This window comes from Neoarius graeffei, chromosome 5 (genome assembly GCF_027579695.1).
Source record: "Neoarius graeffei isolate fNeoGra1 chromosome 5, fNeoGra1.pri, whole genome shotgun sequence".
Lineage (NCBI taxonomy): Eukaryota > Metazoa > Chordata > Actinopteri > Siluriformes > Ariidae > Neoarius > Neoarius graeffei.
Window position 1 is genome coordinate 92,698,967 of NC_083573.1, and position 12,900 is coordinate 92,711,866.

Consider the following 12,900-nt stretch of genomic DNA (forward strand, 5'->3'; position numbering starts at 1 on the left):
TGCACACCCCACATGTGTCTCAAACCCACAATCACTGACTCATGGAAAACGTTGGAGTAAAAGTTGGCAGACTTAGCAGAGGATGGGTTAGATCCATTGACCTCTGGGTTCTGGGCCCAGCACGCTCCCGCTGCTGACCTCTCACTTTCTGTGGGTCTGGAGTCTGGGATACCTGTCTCATGGGAAACATTGGATTAAAAAGAAGACCAACTAGCAGAGGATGGTTTTGATCCATCGGCCTCTGGGTTATGGGCCCAGCACGCTCCCACTGCGCCACTCTGCTAACCTCACACCCCAGATGGGACTCAAACCCACAGTCCTTGGCTTAGGAGGCCAGTGCCTTATCCATTAGGCCACCGGGGCTCTGCCATGCTAGGCTCAAAAAGTGCAGGCACTCAACAATAGCCAGGCTTGTTCCTCAGCCATATCTCATCTCCACGACAGAATCTTCTTCTTCAGTGGTTCTTGAAAGTTTGTGAACCCTTTAGAATTTTCTATATTTCTGCATAAATATGACCTAAAACATCATCAGATTTTCACACAAGTCCTAAAAGTAGATAAAGAGAACCCAGTTAAACAAATGAGACAAAAATATTATACTTGGTCATTTATTTATTGAGGAAAATGATCCAATATTACATGTGAGTGGCAAAAGTATGTGAACCTCTAGGATTAGCAGTTAATTTGAAGGTGAAATTAGAGTCAGGTGTTTTCAATCAATGGGATGACAATCAGGTGTGAGTGGGCACCCTGTTTTATTTAAAGAACAGGGATCTATCAAAGTCTGATCTTCACAACACATGTTTGTGGAAGTGTATCATGGCACGAACAAAGGAGATTTCTGAGGACCTCAGAAAAAGCATTGTTGATGCTCATCAGGCTGGAAAAGGTTACAAAACCATCTCTAAAGAGTTTGGACTCCACCAATCCACAGCCAGACAGATTGTGTACAAATGGAGGAAATTCAAGACCATTGTTACCCTCCCCAGGAATGGTCAACCAACATAGATCACTCCAAGAGCAAGGTGTGTACTAGTCAGCAAGGTCACAAAGGACCCCAGAGTAACTTCTAAGCAACTGAAGGCCTCTCTCACATTGGTTAATGTTAAGGTTCATGAGTCCACCATCAGGAGAACACTGAACAACAATAGTGTTCATGGCAGGGCTGCAAGGAGAAAGCCACTGCTCTCCAAAAAGAACATTGCTGCTCCTCTGCAGTTTGCTAAAGATCATATGGACAAGCCAGAAGGCTATTGGAAAAATATTTTGTGGACTAATGAGACCAAAATAGAACTTTTTGGTTTAAATGAGAAGCGTTATGTTTGGAGAAAAGAAAACCCTGCATTCCAGCATAAGAACCTTATCCCATCTGTGAAACATGGTGGTGGTAGTATCATGGTTTGGGCTTGTTTTGCTGCATCTGGGCCAGGACGGCTTGCCATCATTGATGGAACAATGAATTCTGAATTATACCAGTGAATCCTGAAGGAAAATGTCAGGACATCTGTCCATGAACTGAATCTCAAGAGAAGGTGGGTCATGCAGCAAGACAATGACCCTAAGCACACAAGTGGTTCTACCAAAGAATGGTTAGTCAAGTCAAGTCAAGTTTGTATAGCACTTTTAACAATAGACATTGTCCCAAAACAGCTTTACAGAATCTGAATGACCCAAGACATGAGCCAATTTTATCCCTAATCTATCCCCAATGAGCAAGCACGTGGCAACAGCGGCAAGGAAAAACTCCCCCAGACAACACGAGGAAGAAACCTTGAGAGGAACCAGACCCAAAAGGGAACCAATCCTCACCTGGACAACAACAGACAACATGACTATAACATTAACAGTTTTAACATGAAGTCAGTTTCGTTGATGTTATAAACTCTTCATTGATGGAAACTTGAGTGCAAAACTGTTCACGACAACTGCAGTCCCAAAGTTAGCAAGCCAAATGTAGTCCTCAGCCACAAAAGCATTACTGTAAGTGTCCAGAGTGTCTTCCAAGTGTGACTTTCAACTGTCCATATGGGGCCGTCCTCTACAGGAGCGATGTGATGAGACTCCAACCAGACACAGGGCATCAGGATGGATCAGGCAGGTCCCAGGAGCAGAACACGTCAGCACCTCGATCCCAGGATTGACATGTAACTCAGATGGACAGATGGGGGGGAGAGAAAAAATAAAGTTAATGTTTTGGAATGGCCAAGTCAAAGTCCTGACCTTAATCCAATCGAAATGTTGTGGAAGGACCTGAAGCGAGCAGTTCATGTGAGGAAACCCACCAACATCCCAGAGTTGAAGCTGCTCTGTACGGAGGAACGGGCTAAAATTCCTCCAAGCCAGTGTGCAGGACTGATCAACAGTTACCGGAAACGTTTAGTTGCAGTTATTGCTCCACAAGGGGATCACACCAGATACTGAAAGCAAAGGTTCACATACTTTTGCCACTTACAGATATGTAATATTGGATCATTTTCCTCAATAAATAAATGACCAAGTATAATATTCTTGTCTCATTTGTTTAACTGGGTTCTCTTTATCTACTTTTAGGACTTGTGTGAAAATCTGATAATGTTTTAGGTCATATATATGCAGAAATATAGAAAATTCTAAAGGGTTCACAAACTTTCAAGCATGCTTGATATGTCCTCTTCTGCTGCTATGCACTGTGCTGCTGCAAACAGGAAATTTCCCCATTGTGGGGTAATAAAGGTCTTCTTATCTTACACACAACCGTGCCACCCTAGGAAGGCTACAGTAACTCATATAACCACTCTTTACAACTGTGGTGAGCGGAAAAGCATCTCAGGCCATTATTAAAAAATGTTCTGTTTCCGGTCCACCGGCCGGGTGAGTGCCGTTTGTGCGGGTGAAATTTTTTTTTTAACGCCAGTTTTTCGGGCTCGTAAATCTAAACTCGAACTTGACATTTACGCATTCCCAGGGCTTTCCACTAAGGCTCATACTGCCTCCGCCAAGTGCGAGCGCACACTACTGCCTCTGCCGAGTGCGCGCACACACACCACATGTCGGGGCCACGGATGAGTTACTCTCCCCTGATCAACAAAGTCGGCGGGGAATTTGTGGTTATTATCGGTACAAACAGCGCGAATCACAACTTAAATGAGTGTGGTTCAGTTTGACATTATTGTCAGTCCGTTAGATAAACATTTAATTTTATTAAAATCGAAAATTAATATTTAGAGCCTGTGGGCTACAAAAATAGTCATTAAAGTAGCCGGCTGGACTGAATTGTGTAGTCGGCTGTATGGCCGGCAACCGGTGCTTGTGGAAAGCCCTGTCAAATCAGCTCTGCGCATGCGCTGTGCAGCACAAAAAAATGGCAGCCACCATGAAGGAAGGCGATCCGGAGTTTTCAAACATTTGCTTAAGTGTGAAATCGCAAAATGGTATTCTAGCGAACAACAAAATAGTAAAGATTCAGAAAAACAAATCATTCAGTGATCATTTTAATAGTGTAATTTCATCCGAACTAGGCCTAATGGTTGATTTAGAACTACAAAAAGTCCGTGTGTCGGACATTTTAAGTACCTTTGTAAAAGTTTTGCAAATGTTGCAGTCAGCATTTAAAATGCTAACGTACAGTTTTTGTACAAGTTTCAGTTGATTAAACCGTCATTTTATTAAATGTGTCTGCTTTTGTAATAAAAAAAGTACTGAAAGAAAAAGCAAACACAGCATTGCAATTTCTTATCCATCCATATATAATAAAAAAAAATAAAAAAAAAATCCCTCCCTCCTGACTGAAAATTTTTTTGCCCACCCGGTGGACAGGAAACGGATATTTTTTAAGGATGGCCTCAGCATGCAACAGCAGAAACCTACACTGGGTTCCACTCCTGCAGCTAAGAACAGGAATCTTAGAATCAAGGACAAGTTCCTATTAAAGTGGCCAGTGAGTGTATATTTACAGCATTTTCTAGATGATTTTATCCAGCATGACTTACTGACGGAAAAACATATCCTCACTCTATGGTCTAAAAATACCATAAAACGTGAAAAAAAAAAATTCCTGTTGCTTTCGGAGTTAGTGTGAGAATTACAGCAAAGAAAGAAGCATAAGACTTAGGATTGTTTAGTTGTTGTATATTTACACTGCAACTCAATGTCATTTTACTATGACAGCAATCTCAGTTATAGATTTCTATCCAAACTTCACTTCTTTGAAGGCAATCACATCACACTGTCTGTCTTTGTCTGTCACGGTGGTGCAATGGGTTCGATCCCGAGCTCAGGTTACAGTCTGTGTGGAGTTTCTGCTTTCCTCCCACCTCCCAAACCATGCTGGTGTGCTCGCATGCTGCATTTAGCAAAGCTTCTTTAAGCACACTTTTACAGTCACAGTCCTGGCTATTGGTCCTGTTCTACTATAGTAAAATTCAAACATTCATTCAATGTTTAGGCGGTACGGTGGTGTAGTGGTTAGTGCTGTCGCCTCACAGCAAGAAGGTCCTGGGTTTGAGCCCCGGGGCCGGTGAGGGCCTTTCTGTGCGGAGTTTGCATGTTGTCTGCGTGGGTTTCCTCCGGGTGCTCCGGTTTCCCCCAAAGACATGCAGGTTAGGTTAACTGGTGACTCTAAATTGAGTGTGAATGGTTGTCTGTGTCTATGTGTCAGCCCTGTGATGACCTGGCGACTTGTCCAGGGTGTACCCTGCCTTTTGCCCGTAGTCAGCTGGGATAGGCTCCAGCTTGCCTGCGACCCTGTAGAAGGATAAAGCGGCTTGAGATGATGAGATTCAATGTTTTGGACTGAAATTGCAGCACAGCAACAATAGCAAGCAGCTTAGCAACAAGCCAGCCAGCTAACATTAATGATAACTCATTAATTAGTTGATGATTATGTTCTCAAAACAGTGATTAGTATAGTCAGTGTTACACATTTAACCTTGTACAGTCTGTATATTAACTGATCTAAAGTCAATGCTTTAAACTAATTTAGTGTGAGTGGCCATGTTGATCTGATATCACTCTGTAAACAGGGAAGGAACTGGTAGGTGAGAAGACTACCCCGAGTTGATGAGTTGAAGTTTCAAGCTCTCTGCCATCACTTTATTTTACTTTTCAATATCTTTACCTTACAATATCACTTGTGGTTCCAAACCCTGAGCAAAAAGAAGTTTATTCAAGTGTACTATGAGTATACTTATTTTTTACTAAAACTGCAGAAGTATACTTGAAGTTGACTTTTTATAAACTATATTTTATATACTTAAGAATAGTATAGTGAAGTATACTTGGCTTATACTGAAAAGTATAAATAAAAGTCTAAGACTAAGTACATTAATACTAAGACTTATACTTTAATACTAAAACGTATACTTTAGTATACTTTTCACGTTTTTCTGCCACAAAGTACTAATACTTAGTATATCTTGCTCCAAGTGCATAATAAGGTCAAGTCATTGACTCATGCTTAACATTTAATTTATCTCTCATCTCATTATCTCTAGCCGCTTTATCCTTCTACAGGGTCGCAGGCAAGCTGGAGCCTATCCCAGCTGACTACGGGCGAAAGGCGGGGTACACCCTGGACAAGTCGCCAGGTCATCACAGGGCTGACACATAGACACACAACCATTCACACTCACATTCACACCTACGGTCAATTTAGAGTCACCAGTTAACCTAACCTGCATGTCTTTGGACTGTGGGGGAAACCGGAGCACCCGGAGGAAACCCACGCGGACACGGGGAGAACATGCAAACTCCACACAGAAAGGCCCTCGCCGGCCCCAGGGCTCGAACCCAGGACCTTCTTGCCGTGAGGCGACAGCGCTAACCACTACACCACCGTGCCCATTTAATTTATATATTAATATAATATAATGCTGGAGTTTAAAACTTTACAGTATATAGTATGTGTGCTCAATTGCATTATCTTTATGTACCTTAAAATCATACACAAAAACAGAAAAACTTTTGACTTGACTTTATTGATCAATTTCTCCAGTAAGGAAGGACTTGATTTCATAGGTCTTTATTTTTGAAATGTTTGAAAATATATCAAACTTGTTTTCAACATTCTGTCTTGTGATTTTGTAAATGCATCACACTCTTGTGTACATACAGTATGAGTAAACTTTAAGAATACATTAAGGAGTATATTTCCAGTATATAAATAGTAAGCTACAAGTAATATGCCAAGCAAACTTAAAGTATAACAAGTAAACTAGTGAAATAACCAACGTTTATAACAGTATACTTAAAGTATACAATAATAAACTAAAAATAGGGACTTGAAGTATGTAACTAAGGGGTGTTGTGGCTCAGTCAACTAAAGTGCCATACCATAAATCTGGGGACCTGGGTTCGATTCCAACCCAAGGTAATTTCCTGATCCCTCTCCTGCTCATTTCCTGTCTCTACACTGTCCTATCCAATAAAGGTGAAAAAAGCCCAAAAAAAGAAGTATATCGATAAGTGTACTTGTAGTATACTTTAAGCATGCAAGAGGGATATACCAAGTACATTGATAGTATATAGATGAGTGTACTTGTTGTATACTTTAAAGTGTACTTTTGCAAACTTAAAATGAACTTTAAAGTATACTTTTATAAACTTGAAATGTTCCAATTTAGTCCGAAAAAGTATTAAATTTGTATACTTTCTAGTACACTAAAAGTACATGGTCTGTAGTATACTTGCTATACTTATACTCATACTGAAGCATACTTAATAAAATGAACTTTAAGTATACTACTTTTTGCTAAGGGAAGGTTTCAACAGGAGAAGAAAAAGCTGTACTGAGTTTTGCAGTCATGGACGAGATTGATCAGATTAAATGCCCTTGGCTAACCACGCTCATCAGGGTAGGATTTGAGGACTGGCATGGACATTTAAACCATGTTCTTCAGATCTCCTGATTGCGTACTAGTGTGTGAAGCTTGTGTATTGGAGCTGGCTTTACTTTCCAACTCTAAGTCCTCCAGCCAGTGTTGTAGTCGAGTCACTCAACCTCGAGTCCGAGCCCAGTCTCGAGTCCCCAGTGTTCAAATCTGAGTCAAGTCCAAGTCACGAAAGAAAATTTCGAGTTGAGACCACTACTGATCTGAGTCGAGTCTGAGACCAAGACTCCAACCATACCATTTGACAGTGGCTGTTGCTGCCTTTATGTGAAAGCATCTCTACTACTGGGTTGGACTAGCATTACTGCTCAACTGCCCCATTTTAGTTAATAGGCTACAGATAACAAGCTTGTTCATCGCTCAGCAAGCCCCGCCCACTATCAACAGGGCAAATAACATGAGAGAGGGTTAACACTAGCTAGTTCATCGCTCAGCAAGCAAGCCCCGCCCACTATCAACAGAGCAATGAACATAGCATGTCCCTTACTTCTCTGGGTGGAGTCTTGGCAAATGACGATTGAAATTCGAGGTCGTCCCCGTCGTCTCCTCAATAGTTCTTCTACATACGGAACACATAGCAGTGCATTTTTTCCCACTGCATGAGAAGTCTTTATAAGCAAAGTGGACAATCCTAGGGGCTTCTCTCCAGGCATTTTAGCACCATCTATCCATCCATTATCTGTAGCTGCTTATCCTGTCCTACAGGGTCGCAGGCAAGCTGGAGCCTATCCCAGCTGACTATGGGCGAGAGGCGGGGTACACCCTGGACAAGTCGCCAGATCATCACAGGGCTGACACATAAAGACAAACAACCATTCACACCTATGGTCAATTTAGAGCCACCAATTAGCCTAACCTGCATATCTTTAGACTGTGGAGGAAACCAGAGCACCCGGAGGAAGCCCATGCAGACACGGGGCGAACATGCAAACTCCACACAGAAAGATCCCTGTCAGCCACTGGGCTTGAAACCAGAACCTTCTTGCTGTGAGGTGACAGTGCTAACCACTACTCCACCGTACCACCCCCTCCTTTATCTAATAAAAATTAATTTACTAATGGCTTGAAGAAACAACCATGTTTTCAGTCTCAACTTAAAAACTGAGACTGTGTCTGCATCCCGAACACTAATTGGAAGGCTGTTCCATAATTGTGGGGTTTTGTAAGAGAAGGCTCTGCCACCTGCTATAGTCTTGACTATTCAAGGTACGAACAAATATCCTGCACCTTTTGATCCAAGTCTGCATGGTAGATCATAAAAGACCAGAAGTTCGCTCAAGTACTGTGGCATGAGAACATTCAGTGTTTTGCTTTGCTCATTAGAGATAAATTCATCTCATCTCATTATCTCTAGCCGCTTTATCCTGTTCTATAGGGTCGCAGGCAAGCTGGAGCCTATCCCAGCTGACTACGGGCGAAAGGCAGGGTACACCCTGGACAAGTCGCCAGGTCATCACAGGGCTGCACATAGACACAGACAACCATTCACACTCATATTCACACCTACGGTCAATTTAGAGTCACCAGTTAACCTAACCTGCATGTCTTTGGACTGTGGGGGAAACCGGAGCACCCGGAGGAAACCCACGCGGACACGGGGAGAACATGCAAACTCCACACAGAAAGGCCCTCGCCGGCCACGGGGCTCGAACCCAGACCTTCTTGCTGTGAGGCGACAGCGCTAACCACTACACCACCATGCCGCCCAGAGATAAATTAAAAATTCATATCTATCAAAATTATATCCAGAATTTATATATTTCTGGAAAGCTGCTTTGTGACTATGTCTGTTTTTAAAAGTGCTACACAAACAAAATTTAATTGAAAATTCAATTACTGCTTATTTTGCAGTAAGCACAGCTGTAAAGAACATGGCGTGTGCACAAAGCCAGAGGACATGTCCTAATGTTCTAATGAAGACATCAAATCTGGCTCATTTTCCAGAACTAATTACTTTCCCTACAGCAGCAAGGATGCTGAAAATGAACGTCTTGAGCATCTAACCTTCCCTCACACCTTCAAGCTCTGATTTCTATCCCTGGTGTCTCTTTAGCGTATGCAGATGTGCCTGTTTTTGTTGCAAGCGAGGTTGAAGGGATGGTTGGGAGTCAGGCAGTGGATCCTTTACAGGCACAAGGAAAAAGAGAGGAATGAGGAAAACAAACAGTCAAGCCACGGAGATAAGCACTGAGTCATGCCTGATGAGCTTTGATGCTGAAAGCATGTGACATTTTTGGTCTGTGTGCAGTGCAGCAACATGAATGAAAAGTAATTACAGTATAACGCTTATGAAAAGAAGAGATAGTCTATAAACCTGCTGTGTGCAATTTCATATTGAGTACACGATGCTTACTGTTGGATTATTTTTTTCACCTTTACTTTGGAAGGAAAAAGGATATAATTAAATTTATGAGTAAAAAGTCACAAAAAATATACAGTTGTGGTCAGAAGTTTACATACAGTGACATGAATGTCATGGCAATATTTGGGCTTTCAGTGATTTCTCTGAACTGTTCTTTTTCTGTGGCAGAATGATTGTACAGCATACATCTTTAAAAAAAAAAACCTAGAATTCGGTGCACAATTTTCTTTGGGTTTTCTGAAATCAACACAGAGTCAAAAATTTACATACACACACTTAGATAATTAATTCAGAGGTGCTGAGACTTCCAAAATGTCTCTTATTTTGCTAAGGCCAAGGCCTATTAACTTCATGTTAGTTATCATGATTGACTACAGCTGGTAGCTTCTCTGTGCCTTCATAAAAAGGGTTTGTTTACAGCACTCATTGGATTGACCAACACACATTAAAACGGAAAAGTCCAAGGGGCTCAGTGCAGATCTGAGAAAGAGGATCACAGATATACACAACTCTGGAATGTCTCTTATGCCGCTTTTCCACTACAAACGCGGCTGAGCCGTGCCGTGCCGAGTCGAGCTGAGTCGGGCTGAGCGGGGCTGTTGGAGTTGCATTTCGACTACAACCGCGCTGAACCGTGCTGGCTGGAAGTGGGTGGACACATTGGGTGGAGTTAGCGAAAGTGGGTGGACGTCATGTGATGTCGTTAAGCAGCGCAAACAGTGACATCAGTGACAGTGGCGGAACAAGTCAGAGCCGGGCCGGGGGCGGGGCAAATGACCGGGCCCTTTATTAAAGCTTATCATAACATCATTTTAGGCTACAAAATGTCCGCAACTGCGGTGTTTACCAATTTCAACACTACCGGGTGCAACTATGTTATTTAGTACATCAAGTCCTTCAAACGAACATGTAACTCAGAAACAAAAAACATTAGGATACTGTACATGGCTCATAATAAAACATCAATAGCCTATACTGCGCACATTATTTGAAGGGCATACGAATGAGCGCTCAGAGGTTGCAGCAGTGACAGGAAGAGTCAGAAATAAAAGGAGGGCGGTGCAAACCTCACTGAATGCACTGTGTTTACCAATTTCAACACTACGGGGTGCAACTATGTTATTTTGTACATTAAGTCCTTCAAACGAGCATGTAACTCAGAAGCAAAAAAACATTCGGCGACATACTGTACATGGCTCATAATAAAACATCAATAGCCTACTGCGCGCATTATTTGAAGGGCATACGGCGAGCCTTGCGCTCCGCGAACTCGTGCACGATGCTCTGTATGTCACTGATTCAGTGAGCTTTTAAGCGGTAGTCTCACGACCCGAATAGTAAACAATAAACATGGAGGACATGGAGTCGTTAGTGTTGCTGGTCTTGGTGCTGTGGCTTGACAACGCGGACAGATACTGGCAAGAGCGTATAGATGAGGCGAGGCGCATAAGGCTTCAGAAATTCTCGTAATTCGTAATTCTTCTTCTTCCGGGTTTGCGGTGTTTACAGATCCCAGCGCGCTCGCGGGGCGTGTGTGGGCATGTGAGGACACTCCTCCTCACCAATCAGTGCACAGGGGAGTGTCTGCTCACGCCCCCAGCCTCAGTCGGCACGGTTTGGCTCGCTTCAGCCCTACCCCAAAACGGTGCGAGTTTTAGGGGCTAAGCAGGGCTGAAGCGAGCTGAGTCGTGCTGGTTTTTGGTAGTCGAAACGCGAGCCGTGTCGGGCTGAAGTGAGCTGAAGCGAGCTGAAGTGAGCTGAAAAAGGGTAGTGGAAAAGGGCCATTAGAGCCATTTCTAAACAACTGCAGATCCCAAGATCAGTTAAACAATTGTATGTAAGTTAATCACTTTGCCAAGCCACTTTGCTTCAAGAAAACCCAAACTGTCACCCTCAGCTGAAAGGAAATTGGTTTGGATGGTCAGGAACCACCATGGCACACCCCTGCCATGAACTGGAAGCTGATGGATCACTGTCTACAGTTCAGATCACCATGAACTAAGAGGCTGCTATCCAAGAAATAACCCCCTGCTCCAAAATTGACACCTTCAAGCTTAACTAAAGTTTGCAACTGACCACATGGACAAATAAAAAGCCTTCTGGAGGAAAGCTGTATGTTCACATGAGACAAAGATTGAGTTGTTTGGCCACGATGACCACAATGTACAGAGGGACACTGTGCCAGCTGGTGGTGGTGGTGGTAGGATCATCATGCTCTGGGGCTGTTTTACTGCCAGTGGAACTGGTTCATTGCACAAAGTGGATGGAATAATGAAGAAGGAGGACTACCTCAGAATTCTTCAGCATAACCTCAAACCATTGGAAACCTGAACATGATTGGGAGTCGCAACAGGACAGTGAACCCAAACACGCATCAGAGCTCGTTGTGAAAGATAAAGCAGGCTAATATTAAAGGATATATGCAGAGCCATGGCCTCACTTTCGTTTATAAATGCCTTGAGACCTCAGGAATGGCACAGGAATAGTTTTAAGCGCTAACAATAAATCTAATATACTGTAGTAATTTTTATGATTAAAGTGATTCATATAGGTAGCGGTCTGAGTGAATGACCTTGACGTCCATAACATCACAGCAGGAAGTCTATCGGTCTCATCGCCATTTCCACTATACTAAAACACAGAGCTGACTGCAACCCTGATCCTCCAATTTGAGCTAATTTATCGCCATGACACAGAGATGTGTTTTTGGCTAGTGCAGCAACACGACAGAAGGTGGAGTTATGTTGCATTCATGGCCCAAGAATGTTCAAACTGCAAAGATTTGGACGCGTTTTGTGAGAAGTTCACGGGCACATTGGGCGGCTATGAAGTGGTCTCTCTTCTGCTCTGCACATTTTACTGAAGATTTGTACGAGACCTCTGATCTGTTGAGGAGCGTTGGCTATAAGCCTGTATTGAAAGAGGGTGCAGTACCAACAATTAAATAAAAAAAAAACAAGAAAAGGAAAGTATTTAATCTTATCTCATTATCTCTAGCCGCTTTATCCTGTTCTACAGGGTCGCAGGCAAGCTGGAGCCTATCCCAGCTGACTACGGGCGAAAGGCGGGGTACACCCTGGACAAGTCGTCAGGTCATCACAGGGCTGACACATAGACACAGACAACCATTCACACCTACGGTCAATTTAGAGTCACCAGTTAACCTAACCTGCATGTCTTTGGACTGTGGGGGAAACCGGAGCACCCGGAGGAAACCCACGCGGACAACATGCAAACTCCGCACAGAAAGGCCCTCAGCGGCCACGGGGCTCGAACCCGGACCTTCTTGCTGTGAGGCGATAGCGCTAACCACTACACCACCGTGCCACCCTAGGAAAGTATTTATTTTATTTTTTTAAAGTGAGTTCAGTTGCACCAGTCCTCCTGGAGCGTGAGCCAAGGGTTGTTGCTAAAACCCAGAACGAGACAGGACATATCGCTCAGGCAGTGACCTCCCCGCAGTTGTTGCTAAAACTGGTGACATCCCGTTCTGTCCCGGGTTTTAGTAATTGTCTGAGCCGAGCAGTAATGGCGGAGTACTCAGTATGAAGTGAATGAGTGGAGCAGCCATCTGATTTCTAAACTGGATATTGCTGCCATCTCGCCCTTATGTGGAAGAAGTGAATGAACGGAGAACTGAACAAACAACTGAAAGTCAGATTGTTTCAAAAC

At 43.2% G+C, this 12,900-nt stretch overlaps 2 non-coding genes across 2 annotated transcripts; both read right to left on the reverse strand.

The window, feature by feature from the left end:
- Nucleotides 1-211: 211 nt before the first annotated feature.
- Nucleotides 212-283, reverse strand: trnam-cau (transfer RNA methionine (anticodon CAU)). Its single transcript has one exon. It is a non-coding gene; the product is annotated as a tRNA-Met (tRNA).
- Nucleotides 284-290: 7 nt separating this feature from the next.
- trnar-ccu (transfer RNA arginine (anticodon CCU)) lies at nt 291-363 on the reverse strand. The gene has a single exon. It is a non-coding gene; the product is annotated as a tRNA-Arg (tRNA).
- Between the last annotated feature and the right edge of the window lie 12,537 nt (nt 364-12,900).